This window comes from Staurois parvus, unplaced genomic scaffold (assembly GCF_062004578.1).
Source record: "Staurois parvus isolate SC_StPar_1 unplaced genomic scaffold, SC_StPar_1.0 ptg001381l, whole genome shotgun sequence".
NCBI lineage: Eukaryota > Metazoa > Chordata > Amphibia > Anura > Ranidae > Staurois > Staurois parvus.
Window position 1 is genome coordinate 676,129 of NW_028319177.1, and position 24,024 is coordinate 700,152.

The following is a 24,024-nucleotide window of genomic DNA, read 5'->3' on the forward strand; positions in this document are numbered from 1 at the left end:
GTATTATACATGGAGATCGTATCCCCCCCTTATGTATTATACATGGATGTCATATCCCCCCCTTATGTATTATACATGGAGATCATATCCCCCCTTATGTATTATACATGGAGATCATATCCCCCCCTTATATATTATACATGAAGATCAGATCCCCCTTATGTATTATACATGGTGATCATATCCCCCCTATGTATTATACATGGGGATCATATCCCCCCTTATGTATTATACATGGAGATCATATCCCCCCTTATGTATTATAAATAGAGATTATATCCCCCCATATTTATTATACATGGAGATCATATCCCCCCCTTATGTATTATACATGGAGATCATATCCCCCCTTATGTATTATACATGGAGATCATATCCCCCCTTATGTATTATACATGGAGATCATATCCCCCCCCTTATGTATTATACATGGAGATCATATTTCCCCTTATGTATTATACATGGAAATCGTATCCCCCTTATGTATTATACATGGAGGTCATATCCCCCCCTTATGTATTATACATGGAGATCATATCTCCCCTTATGTATTATACATGGAGATCATATCCCCCCCTTATATATTATACATGGAGATCATATCCCCCTTATGTATTATACATGGAGATCATATCTCCCCTTATGTATTATACATGGAGGTCATATCCCCCCCTTATGTATTATACATGGAGATCATATCTCCCCTTATGTATTATACATGGAGATCATATCCCCCCTTATGTATTATACATGGAGATCATATCCCCCCCTTATGTATTATATATGGAGATCATATCCCCCCTTATGTATTATACATGGAGATCGTATCCCCCTTATGTATTATACATGGAGATCATATCCCCCCTTATGTATTATACATGGAGATCAAATCCCCCCTTATGTATTATACATGGAGATCAAACCCACCCCCCCTTATGTATTTATACATGGGGGTCAGGTCCCCCCCCCCTTAATCTCCTCTTCTCAGTAGAGAATACATTCAGTTCCTCTAATCTTTCCTCATAGCTGAGTTCCTCCATGCCTCGTATCAGTTTGGATCCCTTCTCTGTACGTCCTCTTTTTGTGAATTGGTGCCCAAAACTAAACTGCATATTCTAAATGAGGTGTTACTAATGATTTGCACTTTGGGGGGGGAAGGGGGGGGAAATCTCTCTGGAGTCTATACTTTTTTTTTTTTTTTGTACAAGAGGATTTTGCTTTCTTTAGAACTCGCAGCTTGCATGCAATTATTAAGCTCATGACCTGTCGGAAGCCCAAGATCCTTTTTCCACCATTGACCCCCCCCCCCCAGTTGTACCCCCCCCTAGTATGTATGATGCATCTTCTTATCCCCCAAGTGCAGAACATTACATTTATCAACATTAACCCTCATTGGCCCCATTGGCCCCCAATTACACAGAGCATTGAGGTCGGATGTAAGTTGGAGACATCCTGGAAGGACGTTATTCCCCGGCACAGCTTGGTGTCATCTGCAAAGACTGGAACGGGATTTAAGTTCAGGCCCATTATCATTTATAAATATATTAAAAAGGAAGGGTCCCAACACTGAGCCTTGGGGTACCCCACTAATAACCCTGAGCCTTGGGGTACCCCACTAATAACACTGAGCCTTGGGGTACCCCACTAATAACCCTGAGCCTTGGGGAACCCCACTAATAACACTGAGCCTTGGGGTACCCCACTAATAACCCTGAGCATTGGGGTTCCCCACTAATAACCCTGAGCCTTGGGGTACCCCACTAATAACCCTGAGCCTTGGGGAACCCCACTAATAACACTGAGCCTTGGGGAACCCCACTAATAACCCTGAGCCTTGGGGAACCCCACTAATAGCCCTGAACATTGGGGTACCCCACTAATAACCCTGAGCCTTGGGGTACCCCACTAATAACCCTGAACCTTGGGGGACCCCACTAATAACCCTGAGCCTTGGGGTACCCCACTAATAACACTGAGCCTCAGGGTACCCCACTAATAACCCTGAGCCTCGGGGTACCCCACTAATAACCCTGAGCCTTGGGGTACCCCACTAATAACTCTGAGCCTTGGGGTACTCCACTAATAACCCTGAGCCTTGGGGTACCCCACTAATAACACTGATCCTTGGGGAATCCCACTAATAACCCTGAGCCTTGGGGAACCCCACTATCACTGAGCCTTGGGGTACCCCACTAATGACCCTGAGCCTTGGGGTACCCCACTAATGACCCTGAGCCTTGGGGAATCCCACTAATAACCCTGAGCCTTGGGGAACCCCACTAATAACCCTGAGCCTTGGGGTACCCCACTAATAACCCTGAGCCTTGGGGTACCCCACTAATAATACTGAGCCTTGGGGTACCCCACTAATAACCCTAGACCAGAGTATGAATTAACCACTACTCCCTGAATACGATCTTTTAGCCAGTTTTCTACCATTTACATACGGATTTTTCCAGCCCGTAGACATGACCTTACACAGTGTCTTTGACATTGGCTGAACCTCAATGACCAGGTTGTCCTCTAGTTGAGAATCACAATGCATTCAAAGGACCCCTGACTGGAAATGGGGTGCGCAGTACAGTCTTGCTGGGCAAAGAGAGAAAGCCTGCAAAGAGCCCCACATCAGGAATAGCTGGTTGAGTACAACACACAAGAACCTATACGGAAATAGTTGCAATACTGTCAAGGAAATATGAACCAGTAAGCATGTGAAAGATGAATCTCACTGCTTTAGGTAAAAGTCAATCACAGGCTCTTATGCCACATCCCAGGGATCAATGAGCAGCCTAGGGTGGCCAGTGAATGGTAGACGGTGGCACCAGATCTGCATGGCACACACAAGCTGGAGCCAAGCAGCTGGACTAGAAAAGAGCCTCCGCTAATAGGGGAGTGCTACCTGGGGGCAGCCAAAACTCAGCTCTGCCTATTGACTAGATGGGAAAGAGAGCCCAGCCCTGGAGAGCACACACAGTTTGTGTTGCCTAGGGCAGCACAATCTAACTAGACCACTGGTTTGGGCTGTTGATTTTATACCCCAACAAAAACAGACAGCACAAATCTGTATCCGGTCCTCCAATTCTCAGAGTGTGTTTTGGGGAGACATAGGCTTGAATCCAAAGTACAACTTCTCCAAAAGTCCCCCAGGCATACACATCCCATAGAATAGAGCCCCCTCAAATACCAGGTCCCAAAGTCAGTAGACTAGCCTGCAGTCCTCTCCATAAACCCCTGTCCTGATTGGGTCTATCACAGTAGGTCTATGGAGGAGGGAGTTACAAGAAGTCCAGAGATAAGGGTGTGAATAATTTGCTTAGTGGTTTCAGTGATGAAAATGGGCATATTTTGGAGATGTTACAGAGGTGAAGTCGACAAGGTCTGCACAGTGATTGGATTTGAGGCTGAAAAGACAGGTCAGAGTACAGAAGTACACCTAGTACCCTGGCATGAGAGGGAAGGACTGATAGTTGTATTATTGATCTTGAGGGGGAAGGGAGCAGTCAAGAGGGAATATTATGAGCTCAGTTTTAGAAAGATTGAGTGTGAGGAAGTGGTAGGACATCCATGCCGATATGTCAGTTAATATGTTAGCAATGCAAGAGGAGACTGAAGGTGTGAGGAGTAGAGAGATAGATTTGAGTGTCAGATGGCACTGGAAGCCATGGGAGTTTATCAAGTGACCAAGGGAGGAGGTGTAGATAGAGAAAAGGAGGAGAGGTCCATGGACAGAACCTTGAGAGACCTACAGAAAGGAAGTGGAGGAGGACACAGTAAAAAGGTAGACAACAAAGTTCTGCGATGGGTAAGAATAGAATCAGGAGAGGTCAGAGTCTTGAAGACCAAATAAGTGAAGGTTGAGCAAATGGTCAACAGTATGATAGGCCACAGAGGTGTAGGAGTATGGAGTAGTGGCCATTGGTTTCAGCAGTGAGTTTTAGTAGAACAGTTTCAGTGAAGTGTAGCAAGCAAAACCCAGACTGAGGGGTCAAGGTGATTGTTGTCAGTGAGGAAGGAGTTCAGACAGTTGTGGACAACACATTCGTAAAGTTGAGGTAAACGGGAGCAATGAGATGGTTTTTAGTTTAAGGCTCGTGGGGTCTGAAAGTATGGGGGTGATCAGCACATGTTTAAAGAGGGGAAGATACCACTGCAGAGTTAGAGATTGAAGTAGTAAGTGAGCATATGATAGAAAGGATTGCTGTAGTTGTGAGGGAATGGGTCAAGCCAACAGTAGTAGCAAGGTCAAAGTGGAAAGCGTTGAGGGTGGTTTTGTTCAGGATATGTTGAGTGGGATCAATATCGGTGCAGTGGAGATGTCCCCACAAAATGCCTCCATCTTGTTTTTGAAGCAATCTCGTGAGCAGCAAGTTACTGGGTGAAGGTGGAGAAAGTACAGCGTTGAGACGAGGACTGGATGATAGTATTAAAGAGCGTGACAAAGTAGGCTTGTCTGGCAAATGGGCAGAAGGCAAGTGTTTGAGAGAACTGTTTAATCCAGCACTGATTTGATGAAGCCCACCTCCTGCAATCCAGCTGACCCCCCCAATCACCACAATAAGTACAGCAGCTCTCCTCATTTGGAACACAGTTTGCATATAGAATTTGTCATTCCAATCTCTGACTCACTGGAAATGGCAATAGTGTGGTCATGGAAATACTTTGACCAGGGACTTAATGTCACTTTTTTTGGGAAAATTACAAGAAAAAAGTCAAACAATTAAAACAAATCAGTGAGAATTCAGCCTTTTTTGCTTAATGGTTAAAGCTTGCGGGAACCAGACATTTTTAAAACCATTTAATCAGAAAGTCTTGGCCTTACTGGACATCCATGAAATCAGCCTACACATGCAGGAAAAGCAGCATTAGCACCCTCTTGGTTACTGCGTGCCTTTTGAAAGTAATGCAACAAATGTCCAGCAGGAGGGCGCTATGCAGCAGGCAGGGATGCTATCCACCACAGCAATCAATACAAAGTCAGTTTAGAGCTGAATAAACAAATGATCAGACACAATAGAGCTCATTGGATTTTATTTGAAATGTGGATGAAATTCATTTCTAGTAAATGATCTGAGAAAAAACACAAGGTCTGTCTATATGAGCAGCAAGGATGTAGATTGTAGGGAGGGGTGTTACAACCAGAAAAACCCCTTCATCCACTATGGCCACCACAGAGCCTGGATATGAACACGTGGGACAGGCGGCTCCTCCATTTCTGGATTCTTCATTTTATTGTGATGGACTTGAGCTGGAGGTGTCTCACGGCCAAGTAGGAGATCTCCTTTGTGGAGAAGCGGACTGGAAATGAGAAAGGATTTCCTGTAGGTAATTGTATGGTGATCTTGTCTAGTGCAAACTGGAAACAAGCCTGTAAGAGAGGTAACAGTGTCAACTTTCTAGACCAAAGAAAAAACCCACCAATGAGTGCTGGCCATAGAGACCATCACCAAAATACTTCAACTAAACTTTATTACATAAGATATATGCATGTATTCTTTATGTGTTGCATTTAATTAATGGATAGTCAAAAAAAACAGAAGGCTGCACTTCCATTGCAATTTTATGGACAATCTGTCACCTAAACAAATGACTGGAGCCCTCAGGAGATCAATAGCTGTTGGCCAGTTTGGAGTCCTGATCTGCCAGCCAGTCTCACCCAGGGTTCATTCAGAGGCTTCTAGGGGTTCCTGGAGCTTTGGCTGATTAACCTCCAATTTGATAGAGTGCTTATTTTGGGGCCCAACACCACTTGGTGGGGCCAGCTTCATGACACAGATTACATTTTTCACTGCCTGTAAGTGGCATTTTGACCACTGCTGAAAGTGAAGCATTTTGACCACTGGCCACCAATGTAAGGGGCATTGCCCCCACTCACTACCAATGAGCTGGTTTTGGAAGGGGTTCCCCAAAGACATAACTATGCCCCAGAGGAACCCTTGAGATTTTTGAAAGGCTGCTGTATGCCACAGATATAGCATCTACACTACAGGCCAATGGTTAGCATTGGGAAAGTGCTGTGACTCAACTGCACTGGGGCTCTGGCATTTGACAGTGAATCCTAGGGGGCAGGGCTTAACATTTGATGTGTTTATCAAAGGGAAGGTTATACCTCTGTTCATGGTGATCTGCACATCTCTATTGATAACAAACCATATGTGCAAAGATTCCAAATCTTGTACTTTCTAAAGTGTTAAACAGTATCCCCCTTCCAGGGGTGCCAAATACACATTTGTCCTGATAAAGGCCCCATCTGCCACTGTCCCAGCCATGGCTCCAATTCATACATGTCCATGGACAAGGGGCCCATCTACCATGACAGACTTGGGTAAATGAGAGCCATTATTCTGGGGCAGTTATTTTATTCTACCCCATATAAAATTAAGGCTTGTCACAGTTTGAGGAATTCTGCCCCCAGAAATGAATTTAGATGAACAGAGCATTCATCAGCAGTAATATCCATTCCCTGCATCTCCCTCACACTCTGTTTATGGAATGACATGCCTGTGTGCCAGGTTGAGGATACAGAGAAAATACCAGACTTGTAGTATGCCAATGATCTTACGTTCCCAGCCAGCCCCCCCACTACTCCCCAGATTGAGCCTTTACAGGGGACTTTCCATGTCAGGGATTACTGTATCCCCATTTCCTCTTCCTATTATCACACAACAAATTTCAAAATTCTCAGCCATTAATCTGAGCAACCGAGACCATTTGCTAGGAAGTATATCATAGGCCACAATGGCAGCATGATGGAATCTATTGGACATTCCCATCTTTCATGGAATGAGCTGAAGGGGCAAACATAGCAGAGTCTATATACACTTGACTTAAGCCATCACTGGCTGCCTACTGCATCTTTCAGAGATGTGTCCAATATGAACAGTGATGCCTCTTGGCACCATCCAACATTTGTCCTGTAGACGTACCGTGGTGTCTGATCCCTCCTGGAAGGGGAAGAAATTTTCCCTCTGCCCTTCTCCCCAGACATTGTCCACCATTGAGTTCATAACTATCATGAGTTGGACTCCTTCATAGTCAAATCGAGGACTAAAGTGTAGCACAAGATTCTTCTCATCTGTTCCCAAGATGATGGCAAACCTAGAAAGACAGAAACCATTATTCTACTCAGCTGACCTTGTCAGATATAGTACTCAAGTCATTCACCAGTGGTACTCCCATGGGAGTCAGAGGTACTTCAGTCTCCAAAAATATTAGCTAATATTTACTAATTGGGAGGCAGAACACTAAAGGTTTGCTTGTATAACATGGGGCCCTGCTAATACATCTCTATACCAAAAGTACCTAAAGTAAACCTGTAGCCTGGATATAAACATACGGATGTCTACATATTGAGTGCCAATTAAACTTTGAGACAAGCCCTCACTGATATTTGTAGTTGCAGCCACTGTGGAACAATTCATCCTGAATATTTGCAAGAGAAACAGTGAAGTGATTCAGGTCTGGTCTAAGCACTCTGCGATTCCATGCTACTAGTGTGGGAGGAAGGGTGATCCAAGCTGCAAGTCAATGCTGTGGAAGGGAGAAGGGTGAATTGGGCCAAGGAGTCACCACTAGGCGGGAGAGCTGATCACATTAAAGCTGAGCTACTGAGTCCCTGCAAGAAGGGAGAGGCGAGAAGTCACTACTATGTTCCCTTTCACTCCCTGTTGCCATTCCTGAGGTGTTGGACCTTTAACTAGGTATGCAGTAGGGACGAAGTGCTTTCTGCTATTAATTTTGAGGATAAATTCCTCTGCAGTGCCTGCAGCTATACAGTTTATTGGGGTCCAGGAGAAAAAGTGTAGCAGAAGGCATGTCAGTTATTTCATATGATGCAATTTTGTAACAATGCAGAAACCCAAATGATTGAGCTAAACATGCTCTGAGCCAAACAATCTGTCAGGTATATGAAGGACCGAGCATACCAAAACCCCAGCGAGGGGGGGATCAGTAGGATGTTCTGTACACAGAGCACACTTTTCTACTTTTGCAAGTTAAACTTCTTGCAAATTATTCTACAGAGAAAATATATAATAAATAGTTGAGGGGAGAAACAGGACTTACTCTTTACAGTCCAATGGAATGAAGCCCTCCACCTCCACGGAGTGACCAGGTTTGAGGCTGATGCTATCGAAGGTAACAGTCTGTATGGGAGGAGAGAATTATTACACCGATTATAGACAGAAGACATCTCATGGTTGCAGCTACTGAACTCAGAATAAATATAGGATTTGAGGGTCGCAGCACTTTGTTGAGAGATTTGTGGAGAATGGAGGGAGCACAGACTACCCCGGCCGATCACAAATGTATTCTAAGGACTTCACAATATATACATTTTCTATTATAAATGTTCATGTCATGTATGGCGGCTGCCCAGAGCTTTATACAAGTTATAGTCCCATCTACAGACAGCCGGATGGTGCCAATTACTGACCGGCACAAGGCCTGCCCAGCATTCACGTTTAGTAATGTACTTGGTACAGGGGCGGACTGACCATTTGGAAACTCGGGCACTGCCTGAGGGTCAGTAGGGGGCCCCATGATATGCCCCTGGTACCTTTTTCATAGGCTTGAGTTTGGGTAAGGACACAGGGGCCCCATGATCCCCTATTGCCCAGGGGCCCCATGACTTGTCAGTCCACCCCTGACTTGGTATGTACAGTATGAATTGATTTCTAGTCAGCATGTTTGTCAAGAGTACATCAAAATGTCTGATGGGTCTGGCACAAGGCCTGCCCAGCATTCATGTTTAGTAATTATGTTCTTGGTGTGTATAGTAAGAATTGAATTCTGGTCAGCATGTTTGTTATGTGTTCATAAAATATCTGATCTGTCTGGAGTATCCCCCCTACCCCCTTCCCACCCAACATAGAAAAAAAAGTTAATGATCTGGAACAATGGGTGAACCCCCAGAAGATGGACATCTCAGATCAGGACCGTTATATTTATAAAGCCAAACAGAATATAATCACAAAATACAGAGACATGAAAATAAGGAGTCACTAAGAGCAAAGAATCGTGTATATGGAGCAGCTGCTAAAAACACAAGTTTAGGAGCATCTGGCTTTTTTTGGCCAAAAACTCCTAAACTCAACTCCATAAAAGCCTATGTATCCCCTGTACTGTACACACAGGCTTTTAGCAGAGTTCAGGAGCTGCCACAGTTAGACAAAGTTATCCTCCCTCTCCCGAACATAGAAGAACCACATTCAGGTTAGGAACATTTTGATCACCGGCCACAGGAAAACAAAACAGCAAAATCACAATACCTTAGTTGCTACATTTTCCTGCAGTCAGGGTAAGCTGATATACATGGAGCCTAAATCTGTAAAGGAAATAATCCATACCAGTATATACCCAATATTAAGAAAATCCAGGAAGGCCGACCCAGCTCTGTGCCAGGACAGGAAAACACATTCAGCACACCCTAAATAGTAAAAGAAAAAAACAAAACTACACAAACAAGATCATAACCTACACCAATCTATACCCATCACCACCCAAACTCAGCAACTAAATGCCCCCCTGACATATCAATGGCCTCCTCCAGCAACACCATACCAACCACTGCCAACATCCCAACCACTGCCAACATACCAACCACTGCCAACATCAAGCAACCTTATAAACTCCACTTTCCTCAGCCCCCAACACTACGCCCGTCGCAGCCCTCAGCCCCGCAACACTACGCCCGTCGCCGCCCTCAGCCCCCAACACTACGCTCGTCGCCGCCCTCAGCCCCCAACACTAGGCCCGTCGCCGCCCTCAGCCCCCAACACTAGGCCCGTCGCCGCCCTCAGCCCCCAACACTAGGCCCGTCGCCGCCCTCAGCCCCCAACACTAGGCCCGTCGCCGCCCTCAGCCCCCAACACTAGGCCCGTCGCCGCCCTCAGCCCCCAACACTAGGCCCGTCGCCGCCCTCAGCCCCCAACACTAGGCCCGTCGCCGCCCTCAGCCCCCAACACTAGGCCCGTCGCCGCCCTCAGCCCCCAACACTAGGCCCGTCGCCGCCCTCAGCCCCCAACACTAGGCCCGTCGCCGCCCTCAGCCCCCAACACTACGCCCGTCGCCGCCCTCAGCCCCCAACACTACGCCCGTCGCCGCCCTCAGCCCCCAACACTAGGCCCGTCGCCGCCCTCAGCCCCGCAACACTAGGCCCGTCGCCGCCCTCAGCCCATAACACTACGCCCGTCGCCGCCCTCAGCCCCCAACACTACGCCCGTCACCATCCTCAACATTACACCAACCATCCCTCACAGAAGCCATTTGCTCAGCTCTTGCAGCTTCCACCAGTGCTCATACATATACCTCCACCACCAACATCAAATCAGCCCGACACCAACTTGTGTCCACACCAAGCAAACTAATACCCACCATTACCCACCACACTACACCAACCATCCCCCACAGAAGCCATTCGCTCAGCTCTTGCAGCTTCCACCAGTGCTCATACTCACATTATCTGCCATCCTGCTTCCTTATCAGAGACACTTGTGATCAGCTGCTCTTCTACTTCTTCTTATATAGGAGGTCTGCTGAGGGTGGAGCCAGTCAGGAGGGAGGGATCACTCCGCCCACTGCCCCCTGGACTGACAATTGTTCCAGAACCGCTCATTACAGAGAATGAATGAAATGTGGATCCGCTGTGACTGAGCATGGGTCGTCCATCGTCACTCTGCTGGGATGTCACCACTCACCACAAACAGCAAGGGGGCAAAAGAGGACTATCCTCAAAGTCATTTCTACACCACAAAGGGGGAGATTTCCTAACACTGGAGAGTGCAAAATCTGCTGCAGCTGTGCATGGGAGCCAATCAGCTTCTACCTTCAGCTGCTTCAATGAAGCTTTGACAGTAAAATCTGGAAGCTGATTGGTTTCTATGCAGAGCTGCACCAGATTCTGGACTCTCCAGGTTTAGGAATTCAACCTCAAAGTGACAATTTACATTACCTGCCCACATCCCCCAACACAATACCAACCACTACATCACAACCAGCAACACTATACTGATACACATCATATGAGACACACAAGAGACAAAAACAAAGATAAGTGACAGCAGAAAAAAGACCAAGTGCTCCATTGAGTCTGACACATCTATATTTGAGATCTGTGTTTGCCCCAAGCATGTCTGAAGCCACTTACTGCTGACTGACTCACTACCTCTGCTGGAGGTCTATTCCAACCATCAACTACCCTTTCAGGAAAATATGACTTTCTAAGATGAGTTGGGAACTTTCCTCCAGTCAGTTGGAGGTCATGTCCCGTGTTCTTCATCTTGGCTTCATACTGAACATCCTGCCCTCCAGAACCTTATTCCCCCTCTTGATGTACTGAAAGGTTTTGGTCATGTCCATCCTTTCCCTTCTTTCCTCCAGACTGTACATATGAAGTTCCTGCAGTCTCTCCTGATATGTTTGATCCCTCAGACCTTTCACCATTTGTGTTCCCCGTCTCTGGACTCGTTCTATCTTATCAATATCTTTATGGAAGTGAGATCTCCAGAACTGGACACAGTAGTCTAAATGAGGTCCAACTAAGGATCTATATAGAGGAATCAGGACCTCCTTCATCCTGCCGGTGACCCCTCTAGTGATCTAAAGATCTATATAGAGGAATCAGGACCACCAATACATCACGAGAGGCATGACATCCCAGGAATTGTCATTAATGATCCTAGTATGGGGGGGGACACGGCACAGCCAGGCGCCCCATAGTGGATGTTCTCTGCTGAAACTGGATCTTAACTTCGTAAGCACCAGAACTTTCCTCATGGCCGGTCACACTCGTCCTGCAGGAAGATGCATTCTTCTACATGGGTAACCTGAGACATCTGTGCACCTGGCTATGGGTAGTGTGAAATGCCTGTGCACCTGGCTATGGGTAGTGTGAAATGCCTGTGCACCTGGCTATGGGTGGTATGCTAGTTCTTTGCAGTTGGGGTGTGACAAATTATTCAATTTACCTGTGAGTGGTTATGTTAAGGCTCATTTATGTATGTGTTTATATATATATATATATATATATATATATACACATACATACATACACACACGTTTGACCACAAGGCGCCGATTGCCGATCTCATTTCTTGAGGCTCTTCCAGGACAGTACAAATAATCTTCCAATTACATTTTTTGAAAGCATTTAGTAAGAAGCTTGGGGATTCGCATGGGGTTGTATACTCCTGAATATATATTTTTTTTACTATGCTGGCACCAGTGAAGTATAGCATCCTCATAACAGATGTGGAGCTGATCAGGGATGCTGACAATATTTAAAAAAAAAATATATAAAAAAAAAAAAAAAATCAAGTTACACTTACGGTAACGACTTTTCCAGGAGTCTTTCAGGCCAGCACTCTGAGAGACCTCGGCTCCTCCCCATCTGAGGAAACACCTCCACCTAAAATATAAAAGCTCCACTCCCCTCTGACCTCAGATCTCCAAGCATCCTCCGGTCACCTGGGGAGACAATGCGAGACAACATAATCGTAATAAGCCATCTTCACATAACCAAATATCAACAGTGGGTGGGAAACCGGTGCTGGCCTGAAAGACTCCTGGAAAAGACGTTACCGTAAGTGTAACTTGATTTTTCCCCTACCGTCTTTCAGGCCAGCACTCTGAGAGGATAAGCGAGTACTCACCCCTCGGGCGGGCTAAGTGCTTGCAAGACCTTACGACCAAAGTCCTGCTCCTGCACCGAGACCAGGTCCAGTCTGTAATGCTTGGCAAATGTGTCATAGTTGGACAATGTTGCCGCTCTGCAGATCTGCCCTGGGGAAACCCCTGCTAGCTCTGCCTGGGTAGCTGCCACCGCTCGGGTAGAATGCGCTTTGATACCCTCCGGGGCCTCCAGGCCCTCCGCCTGATATGCTCCTGCAATCGCCAGCCGCAGCCAGCTGGCCAGCGTCCTTCTAGACGCCTTCTTGCCTCTTCTAGCCCCCTTAAAAAAAACAAAAAGGGATTCGGTGCTCCTGAACTCCCTAGACTTCTCTAGATACTGGAGAACGCACCTTCTTACATCCAAACAATGATACCTTTCCAGATCTACCCCTACCGGGTCAGGAAAAAATGAAGGAAGGACAATGTCCTGTTCCCTCTGGAAACTCCGAGCCACCTTCGGAACGAAGGACGGGTCCGGTCTGAAAACAATCCTGTCCGAAAAAATACAGAGATAAGGTGTTCTGATCGAGAGGGCCTCCAGCTCAGATACCCTCCTCGCCGCGGTAATCGCCACCAGAAAAGCCATCTTAATGGTGAGCTCACCAATCGGGCAGGACTCCAGGGGCTCAAACGGAGCCCTAGTCATCCCCCTGAGCACCTTGGCCAAATCCCACACCGGAAACGGTCTGGACGTCGGAGGCCTCTGCCTCACCAGAGCTTTGAAAAACCTACTCACCAATGCCTCCCTGGCCAGGGGCGTTTCTAGGAACACACTGAGGGCCGAGACCTGGCCCTTGAGCGTGCTGACAGACAACCCTTTGTCTGCCCCCGCCTGCAGGAATTCCAACACGGAAACCAAACTATGGGTTTCCACTGATGCCCGGTCACACCAGGCTGTAAAGCAACCCCAGACCCTACCATAAATGGCCTGGGTCTCCTCCTTCCTACTGGCCAGTAATGTCGCCACTACCTTAGGCGAGAACCCTTTGTCTAAGAGGAGCTGCTGCTCAGAAACCAGGCTGTTAACCTTAATCTTCCCACGCTGGCTCAAAGAACCGGCCCCTGTGTTAACAAATCCTCTCTCGGTGGCAGCTCCCAGGGTGGACGAGAGGCTAAACTTTTTAGGGTCGCAAACCACGCCCGCCGCGGCCAGAAGGGAGCTATCAGGATTAACGAGGTCCCCTCTGTCCTGAATTTCCTCAGGACCAGGGGGAGCAAAGGAACCGGGGGGAAGGCGTAACAAAGCCGGTAGTCCCACCTCTGACCTAATGCGTCCACCGCTCTGGACCCGTCCCTGCGGGATAGAGAGAAGAAATTTGGGACCTTGTTGTTCCTTCCAGAGGCAAAAAGGTCCACCTCCGGGGAACCCCACCTCCGCACAATCTCCTGAAAGACATTGGGGTTCAAGGCCCACTCCGACTCCCTGAGCGAGTCCTGCTCAGGAAGTCTGCCTTCTGGTTCAGCTCCCCTTTTAAGTGTATCGCAGACAGGGACGCCAAGTTCACCTCCGCCCAGGACATAAGAGTCGCCGCTAAGAGGGCTCCGAGGGCCTTGCTCCTTGTCCCTCCCTGCCTGTTTATATAAGCCACTGCCGTGGCATTGTCCGTTAGGACACGCACGTGCTGGCCCGTGACCCACGCTTGGAAGGAGTGCAGAGCCTCCCACACTGCCCTCAATTCCTTCCAACTCGAGAATTCGCCCTTCTGCACTAAGGACCATTCCCCCTGAGTCACTAAGTCTCCCAGGTGGGCTCCCCAGCCCCTGGAGCTGGCATCCGTAGTGACCTCCTTGGATACCGGAAAGCACCACAACAGCCCCTGAGTTATGCTGGACGATCTCCTCCACCACCATAGAGACCTCTTCACACTGGGGGGAACCAGGACCCTGTGTTCTAGGGAGTGACTCCTCCTGTCCCAAACTCTCAGGACCCACAACTGGAGGGGACGCATATGCAGACTTGCCCACTGAACTGCCGGAATGGACGCTGTCAGTAAACCAAGTACCGACATAGCCTGCCGTATCGATATCGACCTGCTCCCCTGCAGTAATCTGACCGATGCCTCCAACTTGGTGATTTTCTCCGAAGTCAGGCTGGTCTTTTGGTCTACTGAATCTAGAGCATAGCCCAAGTAAACCACTTTCTGAGAAGGCACCAGACAGGACTTCTCTAGATTCAAAATCCACCCCAAGCTTTCTAGATGGCCCCTCACTATAACCAGATCCTGCCGTAAGTGAGCCTCTGAATCTGCGAAGAGCAGCAAATCGTCCAGATAGGCCACCACTGAAATCCCCCTTAAGCGAATAGAAATCAGTGCCTCCGACAGAACCTTGGTGAATACTCTTGGCGAGGAGGAAAGGCCGAATGGAAGAGCCCTGAACTGCCAATGTCGAATTCCTTCCTCCCCCCCCACTGCCAACCTGAGGAACCTCTGAGAGGCCTCTGCCACGGGCACGTGTAGGTAGGCGTCCTTCAAGTCTATGGATGCCATGAATGCACCCGGTGGGATTAGGGACCTAGTTGTAAAGATGGAGTCCATGCGGAACCTCCGGTAACGCACTGACTTGTTCAGGGGTTTCAGGTTCAAAATCAGCCTAAACGCCCCAGACGGCTTTTGAACCACAAACACATGGGAATAAACCCGCTTCCCTTGTTCCTCTACCGGAACCCTGGAGATGACCCCCTGGGACTCTAGAACCTCCAAAGCGCCCACCAGAGCCGTGTCCTTCGTCGGATCCTTTGGACGGGTCGTCACAAGAAATGTCTCGGGTGGCGGCCTTAGAAACTCCAACCAGTAACCCCTTCGGATGATATCCAAAATGAAGGGGCTGGCGACCACGGCTTCCCACTGTGGGAGGAAGGCCGCCAATCTTCCCCCCACAGGAGGAACCAAGTCACCTTGGCTTCTGGGGTTGCTCAGGAGGGCAAAAAAAAATCGCTCCCCCTCCTTCCCTACCTCTCTGCCCAGCAGACCTACCCTGACCAGGTGGTCGCAGGCTCAGCCTCTTTGCCGGGCGGGCCTTCTGTGTCCCCCCCTCCTGCATTTTCCTCTTGAGGGGGAAGGACTTCTTCCTGTCAGCCGTCCGGTCCAATAATTCCTCCAACCCAGGGCCGAACAGACAGTCTCCTGTGAGGGGGATGCCGCACAACCTAATTTTAGAAGTGATGTCCCCCTGCCACGTTTTTAGCCACAGCGCCCTTCTGGCTGAATTGGTCAGGGCAGCAGACCTGGCCCCCAACCTCACCGACTCTGCGGAAGCGTCCGCAATATACCCAACTCCTTGCAAAAGGGTCTCAAAAGAGGCCACGATTTTCTCCTTGGGAGAGTCTGCCCCAATATGGGCCTGTAATTGTGTAAGCCAGTACTCTAAGTTTCTGGCTACCACTGTCGTAGCCATGGCCGGCTTAAGGTTGTACAAGGTCGAGTCCCAGGCCTTCCTGGGACTCGACCTGTACAACCTGAAGCCGCCCTTCTGTCCAACAAGTCTGGTAAGACCCCCATGTCCTCAAACTCCAGGTCAGTTCTCCTGGTCGTTTGGGAAAAGGCCGCGTCTAGCCTAGGGCTCTTGTTCCAGACCGCCTCCGGGTCTTCCGAAAACGGAAACCTCCTTCTCAACGCCTTAGAGAAGAACGGCTTCCTTTCCGGGTTCTGCCACTCCTTAATAGTGTCCACCAAAATGTCATGCACAGGAAATATTCTGTGCTGGTGCTCCTCCAACCCCTGATACATTTGGTCGTGGAGAGATAAGGCCTTAACCTCCTCAATGTCCAGGGTTTCGTATATATCCCCCAGGAGCTCATCTACCTCCTTTACGGTCAGTTTGTACCGGAAGGGGCCCCTACCTTCCTCCGAGGGACCCTCCCCCGCCGATTCCTCTTCAGACTGAAAATACCCCACTGGTTCCTCCCCAGTCATAAGGGGTTCCCGACGACTCACAGATTCTTTCAAAACTTCCTTACAGGAAGGGAATCTCCGCTTGGGCTCCTGGTGCCTAAGTTTAGCTCGGGCCTTGCCCTGAAAGACACAAAAGAAAGGGGGAGGAGGGAAGCCTGATAAGTCCAACACCAATCACCCCCCCCCCGCTCCTTCCTGGCAGAGCCTAAGGGCCTGCAATACCGCAGACCCCCTGCCCCACCTTTCCCATCTGCTAGGGGCCAACAGGTAGGGGAGGCCTCCACTGAGGCACCTTACCTGTGACTGGCTGGTGCTGGCATCTCCTAGTCCCGGTGCCTCCGACATCTCAAACCGGAGGGTGATCGCCTGGTGCTGGCCTGTCCCCCAGGCCGCAGTGCACCGCACCGCCATTTTTAAAATTTGCGCCGCCGTGGTGTGAGGGCCGCGACCGGAAGCGGAAGTCGCAGCCCTGGGCGAAGCCCCGCCCCTTCCACCGGAAACCACTGTCTCCCGACGTCCGGCCCGGCAAAGTCCTCAGACCGCCAGCATGGGAAGGAGCGGAACTCCCCCCAATCCTCCCCAGCCACCACCCCCTCGCCAGAGAGGGTCAGGGGGCGAAGAGCAGGTACATGCCTTGTCCCGTCCCCCGGGATGCACGCCCACTGCCCGCAGCCTGCCCAGTGAGGATATGCAGCCGGACACTCTGGCCTTCACTCCCGGCTGCTTCGGGCCTCTCAGCCGGCTATCCGGCCCTCGGCTCCCCTATCGTCTGCCGCCTTGCGCCTCCTCGTGTCTCCCCACCGGAGGAAACACCTGAACTGAGGTCAGAGGGGAGTGGAGCTTTTTTATTTTAGGTGGAGGTGTTTCCTCAGATGGGGAAGAGCCGAGGTCTCTCAGAGTGCTGGCCTGAAAGACGGTAGGGGAAAAATATATATTAAAAAAAAAAATTTACTTTTAAAAAAAACAAAAAAAAAAACCACACTTCATCACCATTGTAACACTGCACTCAGAGGTGGTGATGAGGGATTTATACTTTATTTGCAGTTACACTGAAGATCATTGTGATAGCAAAGTTTAATGGTCATGAAAGGGGTTAACCATTCAGGACAATGAGTGACTGGCTACAGATAATCACATGGTACTAGGATTGGGCCAATCACAGCTGTTATGAACAAATTCATTCCTAACAGCTTTGTTATGAATGTGATTAACAGGATCCAGATTCCAGTGTCTGGGGGACACAGCCAGGGGTGCATTTACCACAAGCCACTTGCATAGGGTGGCAAATTTCAGGCACCTCCCCCCAGAAGGGATAGAAGGGACACAGGTGGGATCTGAGAAAGGCTGCATGATGGTGTCTGTAGAGCCTGACTCTCGTTCCCAGGGATATCTGGAGCTGTGAAGAGGAGTGTTTTTCTCCATTGCGGGGGGGGGGGGGGGGGGGGTGTTAGTGGAAGGGGTGTTGGTCAATGTCAGGCTCTCTGTGGGGGCAGACAATCATTGTGCTAGGGCAGCACAAAACCTAAATACACCACTGGGCACAGCAGTTGTGTGGGGACGGCCTGGCACACCTCTTAGCCCAAGCTGCCAAAGTGATGTTCATGTTCTGTCTGCTGGTGCCAACCAGCTGCAGTCTATACACTGGCTGGTTGGCAATTGCCACTTCCTTTACTATACTGCTGCAAATATTACCACACCCAATGCTACTACTATTACCATCTTACTACAACTAGTACTACTCCTATCACTACCAATGCTATGCCATTACTACCACACTTCTGCTAGAACTGCTCCTACCCCTCCTCCACCCAACGTATCTTATAGCCACCATACCCCCTGCTACAAATATTACATTTTCTCAACACTATCCTTCCTATGCTGCCACCACTTTACTCCCCATGCTATGTAGTTACTACTACCCCTAGTCTACTACCCGTACACTGAGACTAAAGCTGCTCCAGCATCTCCTTCCCCTGCTGGAGTACTACTACATTCACTGCCACAGCTACTGTGTACCTTCTAAGGCTACATTCACACTTGAAGCTCCAAAAACCTCAAATTGTTCTCTATGGTGCCCGTTTGTGTGATCAGGTGTGAACAGGCACCATAGAGAACAAATTTTATTTCCTCAAGTTTGAGCTTCAGAAATTAAAGCTACAAGCGGCTCAAGTGTGAATGCAGCCTAAAGGTAATGCAACAAACCTCCAGCAGGAGGGCGCTATAGACTACAGCAATGAATACAGAGTCAGTTTAGTGCTCAATAATAAGATTGATCAGACACAATAGAGCTCATTGGATTTTATTTGAAATGTGGATGAAATTCATTTCTAGCAAGTGATCTGAGCAAAGCACAATGTATGGCTACATGAGCAGCAAGGAGGCAGATTGGAAGGAGAAGGGTACAAGACAGGATAACATTTCTCTCCATCCATTATGGCCATTTCACAAGAGCTGGGATATGGACACGTGGGAGAGGTGGCTCCTCTATTGCAGATTCTTCATGTCAGTGTGATGGACTTTAGCTGGAGGGTTTCCAAACCCAAGTAGGAGATCTCGTTTATGGGAAAGTGGACTGGAAATGTTAAAGGATTTCCTGTAGGCAATTGTATGGTGATCTTGTCTTGCTCAAACAAGAAGGAAACCTGTAAGAAAAGATGGCAGTGTCAGCTTGCTGGACTAAGGAAGGATGTGCTTCTGAAGCTGCAATGTTTTAGTAACAGGGTCTGAGGACGGTCTGTCATCTAGATCAATGACTGGAGCCCTCAGATCGATAGCTTATGGCCACTCTGAAGGAACCCTGGGTGAGAATGGCCAGCAGACCTGGACTCCAGAGGTTTCTAGGGGTACCTAGAGTTGTGGCCAATTAAACTACCATTTGATGGTACCTGCCTTTTTTTGGACCCCCAACACAAGTTTGTGGAGCCAGCTTCATGACAAATTCTCACTGCCTGTAAGAGTGGCATTTTGACCACTACCAGAAATGGGGCAACACACTGAAATGGTTTTAGTAAGGGTTTCCCAGAGATCAAAAAATTTCAATGGTTTCACTGGGGCCAATGGTGGAGAGGCTGCTGTATGCCATGCAAGCTATACAACATCTACACTACATGCCAAATATTAGAACCATGAAAGTGCTAAAGGCTCTGTTCTACAGGATTCCCTGTCAGATGACAATCTCCCCCTTCCAGGAGCCCCAATACACACTTCTTAGCCATGGCTCAAGTGAGCCCTTGGACAAGGGTCTCATCTACCATGACTGGCTTAGGGTAAAACACGATTTAAAGTTGCAGGCCAGCCCCCCACTACTCCCCAGATTGAGACTTTACAGAGTCCATGTCAGGGATTTCCTTATCCCTATTCCCTCGTTTTCCTAAAATATTCATCCAACATGTATGACATCAATGACATGCATACACAAAATAGAAGGAAAAAAAGTTACATGAAAACATATTGCAAGCCAATATCTGGCAACCATTAATGTTACCAACAGCAACCATTTGCTAGGTGGTATATCAATGGCAGCATGATGGAATCCATTGCATCTTCCCATGTGGAAGGGTCTCATCCTCCATTGAATGAGCTAAAGGATTGACCCATCATAGCAAAGAAAGCCTATATACCCTTTACCTAAGCCATCACTAGCTGCCTACTGCATCTTTTAGAGACTGATGTGTCCAATATGAACAGTGATGACACTTTGCCCCATCCACCATTTTTCCTTCCCCTCCCAGTGTAGACATACCGTGGTGTCCGATCCCTTCTGGAAGGGGAAGAAGTTTTCCTTCTGCTCTTTTCCCCAGACACCGTTCACCTTTGAGTTCAAGTTTAACACGAGCCGGTCTTGACCATAGGAAAATCGAGGATTAAAGTGTAGCACATAATTCTTCACATCTGTTCCCAAGTTTATGGCAAACCTAGAAAGACAGAAAAAGCAAATATTCTGCTCAGTTCTAGTCAGATATAGTACTCGAGTCCTTCACCTGTGGTACTCGGGTGGGAGAAGTACCTCTGATTCACATACAAGGTCACAATTATGTCAGATAATATTTTTGGAGACTAAAACCGACAGTTTGCTTGAAAGACATGGGGTCCTGGTAATACTCTATGCCAAGAGTACCTAAAGTGAACCTGTAGCCTGGATATGGACAGACTTTTCTACATATTCTTAAAAAAAAAAAAAAAAAAAAAAGAAGTGTAACTAAGCTCTGAGAGAATCCCTCACTGACATTTGTAGTTGCAGCCACTGTAGAGAATTTCTCCTGAAAGTTCACAAGAGAAAAACAGTAACATCATTCAAGTCTGGGAGGATGTCACCAGCACACCAAGGATCACCAATATGGGTCCAAACATTTTATTGGACGATTACATACAGTAGGGATGGAAAGTTTGGGCACCCCAGCTAAAAATTTGTATTAATGTGCATAAAGAAGCCAAGGAAAGATGGAAAAATCTCCAAAAGGCATCAAATTACAGATTAGACATTCTTATAATTTGTCAACAAAAGTTAGATTTTATTTCCATCATTTACACTTTCAAAATAACAGAAAACAAAAAAATGGCGTCTGCAAAAGTTTGGGCACCCTGCAGAGTTAATATCTTGTACTGCCCCCTTTGGCAAGTATCACAGCTTGTAAACGCTTTTTGTAGCCAGCCAAGAGTCTCAGTTCTTGTTTGAGGTATCTTTGCCCATTCTTCCTTACAAAAGTCTTCCAGTTCTTTGAGATTTCTGGGCTGTCTGTCACGCACGGCTCTTTTAAGGTCTATCCATAGATTTTCAATGATTTTGAGGTCAGGAGATTGTGAAGGCCATGGCAAAACCTTCAGTTTACGCCTCTTGATGTAATCCCCCGTGGATTTCGAGGTGTGTTTAGGATCATTATCCATTTGTAGAAGCCATCCTCTTTAACTTCAGCTTTTTCACAGATGGCATCAAGTTACCATCCAAAATTTGCTGAAATTTTATTGAATCCATTTTTCCTTCTACTGGTGAGATGTTCCCTGTGCCACTGGCTGCAACACAACCCCAAAGCATGACTGATCCAACCCCATGCTTCACAGTTGGACAGAGGTTCTTTTCATTCAATTCTGTGGCCCTTCTTCTCCAAACGTACCTTTGCTCATTCCGGCCAAAAAGTTCAATTTTAACCTCATCGGTCCACAGAACTTGTTTCCAAAATGCATCAGGCTTGTCTATATGTTCATTTGCAAAGTTCAAACGATGATTTTTGTGGTGAGGACGTAGAAGAGGTTTTCTTCTGATGACTCTTCCATGAAGACCATATTTGTACAAGTATCTTTATAGTGGAATAGTGTACCACAACTCCAGTGTCTGCCAGATCTTTCTGGAGGGATCATGCAGTCAAATGTGGGTTTTGAATTGTTTCTCACAATCCTGCGAGCTGTTCTGTCTGATATTTTTCTTGGTCTTCCAGATCTTGCTTTAACTTCCACTGTTCCTGATGACTGCCATTTCTTAATTACATTCCGAACAGAGGATATTGACATCTGAAAACGCTTTGCTATCTTCTTATAGCCTTCTCCAGCTTTGTGAGCATCAACTATTTTCAGTTTCAGTTTTCTAGACAACTGCTTAGAAGAACCCATGGTGCTGATTGTTGGGGCAAGGTCAGATGAGTCTGGGCATTTAAAACCTTTGAGATTGACATCACCTGGTCTTCCCAGACGATGATTGAGAACAATCCATGACACTGGCAGGTCTCAGCTTGGCAAAGGGGGCAGTGCATGCTATAAATTCTGCAGGGTGCCCAAACTTTTGCAGACGCCATTTTTTGTTTTCTGTTATTTTGAAAGTGTAAATGATGGAAATAAAATCTAACTTTTGTTGACATATTATAAGAATGTCTAGTCTTTAATTTGATGTTTTTTGGAGATTTTTCCATCTTTCCTTGGCTTCTTTATGCACATTAATACAAATTTTTAGCTGGGGTGCCCAAACTTTCCATCCCCACTGTAGTTACAGTGTGGCAACATATTGGAGTCTTGCAGTCACCCTTCATCAGGCATGTGTTCGGTTCCAGCCAATGGTCACTTATACACAGCCATTTTTAAAGCAGGAACGTGTGTGTTGGGATGGGCATGCAGAGAGGTTGAGATCAGACTTGAATGACTGTTCAATCCAAATAGACAGGGAGAAGGGTGATCTGAGCTGTTGGGTCACTGTTGTGGGAGGGAGAAGGGTGAACGGGGCTAAGGTGTCACTGCTAGGAGGGGGAGCTGAGAAGTCACTACTACTTTGTGCCCTTTCACTCCCTCTTACCATTGGACCTCTAACTAGGTAATTAGTAGCGATGAAGCGCTTTACTGTAGATTGAGGAAAAATTCCTCCACAGTGCCTGCAGCTATACAGTTTGGTGAGGTCCAGGAGGAGAGAGATAGAAGTCAGCTGGCATCTCATATGGTGAAATTGTGTCAATGTAGACACAAACATTTAAGCTAAGTTTGCTGTGAGCAACACAATGTCAGGCATTTGAGGGACCACGCATGCCGAATTCCCAGCGTGTAGGGGTCAGTAGGATGTACTGTACACGGAACACTTTCCTGCTTCTGCAAGGTAAACTTTAGGCAAATTATACAGAGAGCAGACATCTATTGTATAATAAGTAGCTGAGGATGGAACCGTGACTTACACTTCACAGTCCACCGGAATGAAGCCCTTCACCTCCACCGAGTGACCAAGTTTGAGGCTGAAGTTATTACCGGTAAAAGTCTGTATGGGAGAAATTAGAGAATTATTACTCCCTGTATAATGGGGGGGGGGGGGGATTATTACACCATTTATAGACAGGAGAGACATCTGATGGTTGCACTCAGAATACGTTTGGGATTTCTGTGGGTGGCAGCACTTTGTGGGAGAGTGGAGGAGCTCAGACATCTCCAGCAGATCACAAATGTCTGATAACACATCAATGACATGACAATATATACATTTTCTCTAACATTCATATCATGTATGCCGGCTGCCCAGACCTTTATAAGGTATAGTCCCATCTACAGACAGCCGGATGGTGCCAAGGCCTGCCCAGCATTCATGTTTAGTAATTATGTACTTGGTGGGTACAGTATGAATTGAATTCTGGTCAGCATGTTAGTTTGTCATCATGTGTGCATCAAATATCTGATCTGTCCAGCGTATTCCCCCTACACCCATCCCACCCCCAGCTTCCATCCTGCATGGAAAGAGTTAATATGGCACAAATGGATTAACCCAGAGCGGATGGACATGTCACATCTCAGAACCGGACCGTTTATAACACTGCACATTAGTATAAATCACAGAGGGGAAGGCATGGATATAATGAGCCACTATGGGCAAGTGTGGAGGAGGGGAGTGTGAGCCATACCAGTATATACCCAATATTAAGACGGCCCAGCTCTGTGCCAGAAGACCAAAATACATGCATTATAACCTAAACTGAAACAAATCCACAGCCAACAACCCCACATC

The 24,024-nt window shown here is 47.5% G+C and overlaps 1 protein-coding gene and 1 long non-coding RNA gene across 4 annotated transcripts in view; one reads left to right on the top strand and one right to left on the bottom strand.

Moving 5' to 3' along the window:
• Positions 1-24,024, top strand: part of LOC149436291 (galectin-1-like) — a 391,735-nt gene that overhangs the window by 236,691 nt on the left and 131,020 nt on the right. The window lies entirely within an intron of this gene.
• On the bottom strand, positions 18,843-23,289 carry LOC149436302 (uncharacterized). The gene is made up of 3 exons (XR_016308315.1): positions 23,207-23,289; positions 20,302-20,473; positions 18,843-19,201 (listed from the first exon to the last, which is right to left on the bottom strand). It is a non-coding gene; the product is annotated as an uncharacterized LOC149436302 (long non-coding RNA).